This window comes from Chamaea fasciata, unplaced genomic scaffold, assembly GCF_029207755.1.
Source record: "Chamaea fasciata isolate MVZ Bird 193981 ecotype frontalis unplaced genomic scaffold, bChaFas1.0.hap1 SCAF_1, whole genome shotgun sequence".
NCBI lineage: Eukaryota > Metazoa > Chordata > Aves > Passeriformes > Sylviidae > Chamaea > Chamaea fasciata.
Genome location: NW_027094086.1, coordinates 120,483,910 through 120,488,476, shown reverse-complemented (window position 1 = coordinate 120,488,476; position 4,567 = coordinate 120,483,910). Strand labels below are relative to the sequence as shown.

At 43.8% G+C, this 4,567-nt stretch overlaps 1 long non-coding RNA gene across 1 annotated transcript; it reads right to left on the bottom strand.

Moving 5' to 3' along the window:
• Window positions 1-1,555: 1,555 nt before the first annotated feature.
• Window positions 1,556-3,716, bottom strand: LOC136288534 (uncharacterized). Its single transcript, XR_010720535.1, has 3 exons — window positions 3,634-3,716; window positions 2,798-2,855; window positions 1,556-2,696 (listed from the first exon to the last, which is right to left on the bottom strand). It is a non-coding gene; the product is annotated as an uncharacterized lncRNA (long non-coding RNA).
• Window positions 3,717-4,567: the final 851 nt, after the last annotated feature.

Genomic DNA, 4,567 nt, shown 5'->3' with positions numbered 1-4,567 from the left:
CTAGACTATATCTCTTTTTGGCTGTAAAATGTGCTGAAAGCTGTATGAGAGACATTCACAAATATGCTTCTCATTACCAGCATGTATGTACAGTGATGCCTACACGATCATGCTAATATGCTTTGCTTCAAGTTCATGTAAATCAAGCTGGTGGGTCAGCCCATTTTAGCTGTGTTAGCACTGCAAGAGATTTTGGTCAAGGAAAGGAATTCTATTAGACATAATTCGCCTTTTCTGACTCCAAAGATACAGAGACACCTCAAATGCAACAACAAGCTCATTAACTGCTGTGTAGAGAGTCAGTTTATCAGGTATTTCCAAGACTCTTAAAGCAGACCATGCACTGTGCCCTAATTCACGCTCCAAGGAACAGCCTTTAGCACTGGAAGGTAAGCACTTTAACTAGCTTCCCTGTTAAGGAAGTGAAGCTGAAAGCTGAATTAAATGTTTCAGGCTGTTAAGAAAAGCGTTAAGCCATTTTAAGATTAAACCGGGCATATTTTGTATGCTCAGAGAGCAAACCTTGCTCTCTTTCATGCCAGTGAAAATAGAGAATCTCTTAAACTTGTCTTTTGCCCTATAAATATCAGATATAAGGAGGTCAGGTATGCCCTTACTGAGGAAAATGTTGCTTTTTACTATGTCAGCTAGGATTTCTCTCCAGAGAAATCTGATCAGAGCAGTGTGACCAGAACATGCCTTTACAATGAAAATTTGAGCATGGAGCAGAGATACATGGAGATACCCTCAGCTCACTAGTGCAGGCTTTTCCCAGAAATGCACATATTAACCCTGTGTGGAATGGCACATCTCAGACTTGGTCCAGATGTTTTCCCATCCCCTACCTGTGATGTCCAGTCCCCAGAAGATCCAGACATGTTTCAAACATGTATATTATAACTTCTCACTTTTTTTTTTTTGATAATTTACCATTACACCTTTTAAGTGCCCTAGCTTAGACTGTTGCTGCCTGAGACCCTCCTCCTCATGCCAAAGTTCAGTCCTGGTGTTCTCCTTCCTTGGCTACCCTTTCCAAACCTGGCAACCTGGCAATCTTGGGTCATTCTCTATTGCAGGGAGAAGGAATTCCATGGAAGTGGAGTGCAGTTAGGGGCCACCCCCATGAGAACAACTCAGCTGATGTGCAAACATCCCTTTTAGGGGCTCCAGGGGACAGAAGAATTGCTTCCCTGGAGGACTGTGAAACCCACTTACCTGGATAACTTCCCCTGCCCACGAAGTGGATAGTTCATGGACAACCTCTGGCATGGCCTTTGAGAGGGGCTTGCTGAGATGCTTCCAGGCTTTGCACGCCACAACGAGCCTCCCCTAACAAAGAGCCTGAGCTCACGTACAGCTCTGTGTGGAGGCGTGTACCCACAAGGCTGACTGGACAAAGTGCTGCGTCTGGAGGTGAAACATGGTGGTCTTCAAAGGACACAGTGCTCCTAGGATAGCCTGCCAGATATGTGTACCTTTTACAGGCCTTATTATGAATTTTTTACAGTATATCCCAAGACAAAAAAAAAAAAAAAAAAAAAAAAAAAAAAAAAAAAAAAAGACCCAAGGACCTCTCAAAAGGAATCTGAAACACATATGGATTCAACACACCTTCACTCTCTCTTGCAAACACCAGCGAGACTAAGTCCCCAACCTGACTGAGCCCCCAGCTGTCTCCCTGCACACTGGTCTGGTGGGAGGAGAACCACGCTTGTCATCTGCGCTCTCAAATCCCTTGATGTGACAAGCTGTATTTGCCTTTAATCCAGACAAGGGCACACCTTCTCCCGTACTGCTTCTTCTTGATAAAAGAATCAGTGCATGAAACCATCGCCATGGATATGAACAGATGCAGAGAGGAGAATGGGAACAACACAAACATTATGTTCCTCCCAGAGCAGCGCTCCTGTCTCTGCCCGTGCCACATCTGTGTTTTTGAAGGGAAATGTCATAACATTGCTAATCAATAAGAAGAGTGACAGGACCATTTGTCATGAACGAGCCGGCACTGCAGCTGTTGCAGTCATCCTCTCCCTGGGCTTTGCGACAAGAAGCCGAGGGAAGGAGCCGATTATTTGCCGGTTGCAGCCCCCGCTCGCCCGCGGGCAGCTCCTGTGCGAGGGCAGCTCCGGCCAGCTTGCGAAGGTGCCGCGCCAGCCTTGCAGCAGTCGGGCTGAGCAAGCGGGCAAAAAGCCTGGCAGGAAGTATAGAGTTTCGAACAAAGGACACCAGACACCCTGCAAGGGAGAGACGGGCCTGGGTGTCGGAGGAGTCTGTTGACCTTTAATCTGGAGACCGCTGTTGCATATGCATCACGTTTGAACTGCAGATGTTCCTCGCCGCTCCGCCGGTCAGGGCGACAAGCGGCTGATCTTAGAGGAGGAGGCAGGGCTCAGGGAGAACTTAATGAAGACTTTAAGCTGTGGGTTGCAATTAAAATGGCCCGGCGGTGTAAGCGTGGGAGGGGGTCACTAAGCTCCTGCAGCTGCTCTGCCGGCAGTAATGTCCGTGCTGATAGGCACAGCTCTCCTTCACAATGAGAGCAGTCGTGCATGCCGGGCGGTGTTGGCGGAGGTGACAAAACTGAGCTGCCCTTTCCCACCCCATTAAAATAATTCTTAAATTAGGAAATTTATCTTGATCTGATGGTCTATCTGTGTGTGGCACTGCCACGTATAACGCTCCATCTCTTTTCCCTAGACAGATAAGGACAGTAAATAGAAAAGGATTAAATATCAATACACTGAAAAGCTATAGGAAAATACAGGGAAACAGCCCTTTTCTTTTAAACCACGACCTGCTTTTTCATAGGCAGAGTTTGACCCTCAACATGGTCTCCACAAGAAAGCTGCCTCCTGCAAAAAAAAAGAGATCTGCTTCTCTGCTACTGAGGATAGCCAATTAAAACAAAATCCACAGATCACTTATGGTGTCTGTACCCAACTGACAGGATGTCTACAGGCTTAAAAGGACACAGACTGGTGCTTGGATTGCACTTCTGAGCAATATCCACCAAGGTGCAGATATAATACTGATCCCACATGAGATTTCTGACTTCAACAGTAAATGCTCTTTAACTAACAGCAATGACCAGAATCTTCCCCCAGTGTCACCTTAGCAGCAGCGAATGCCACCTGAGGGTTGTCTCCTGACACTCAGGAGACATTCAGACTGTGATGCCAGAGCCCAGTGAAGCACAGCCAAACTATTTATTTTCTAATCGAAGTTTCTTCTAACAGAAAAGTGGCTTTTTTTTTTCTTTTATTCACTGATTTGAAAAAAAAATGTCAGTTTTGGCAGTATTTTGTTTCCAGAACTTCTTGTCCCAAAACAAAGCACTCCCTCAAGGCTGAAGTAGCCCATGTGAACATTTCTGGAATGGAATCTTTTCAGTTTTAATTTGGAAGTTATTTTTTCCCACATGCAATTCATTGTTATTATTTTCGCACAGAAACACATCGACAAGCTTTCAAAGGGAAAACTTGGACCAAAGCGCTTTGATGTCACAACAGTGGAAAGTTTTGATTGACCTGAAGTAACATGTTATCAGCCCTTTATTGCACACAGAATTTCATATGTGTGTATATATATTTTAAGGAAAAATATCTCTGTATATGTAAAAGTCTGGTTGACCTTGATCTTTTGAGTCCTCCCAGGAGTTGATTCTTCCTCCCTGCTTGTCCTCCTGCTCAGGCTAAAATCAGGCAAGGTTTAGGTACTACCTGCTGTAACAGCTATCACTGGATTTCACCCCACTTCAAAACCACTTTTATTGGCCTCACAGCCTCCTCCAAGGGCAAATTCATTACAGCTGGGAGGTCTGATCAAAATGCATGAAGTGCTACAGCAATGGCCAGGCTTGAGAGATAATTCGTCAAAGTATTTGTCATTTCTCATCTTTTTAAACATGCTGCAAAATCTTCAGGCACCTGTACCAGCAGTCCAAGAAGTGGTCACATAGAGAGATGAAATTTTGAAGAAAAGGGGTAGGTCATGAAGGTTGAATTCATTTTAAGGAATGATGTAGCTTTCCCAGCAATATATCTACTGCCTGTAATTTATAGCCTGGGCTGCCATAATGATCCCGTATCCCTTTTTCTTTCTGTGGTTCCAGTTCAGTGAAGAATTTCAGCATACACTTTGATTGACAGGGCAGATGGTAACTTTGTTTGCTGTTAATGTTAACCTATTACTTAATATATGTGTTAGTTTTATTATTTTTAACAGGATACTAGTGACTATAAAGTTTAATTGACCTTTTTTGCCATTAAATAAATCATCACTGGTTTCAGCAAGGATTGTACTTTTATCTGCCAATAAAAAGCTGAAGGAAACCTCTTAACTACACTCCTTTCCTTTTCTCTTTTATCTCCTTAAGACTCTGCTTATGAACAGCACCCTGGAAAGAAAATTATCCAGTGATGGAATGAGCAGCTCTACATATATCAGGGTAAATATATTCCTTTCTCTGATGTAAACCATGACTTATATATCACATATGAGTCAGGGTTTACATCAGAGAAAGGAATGGGGTTTAAACTGGCTGCATGGTAAAGTCTGTCTTTTA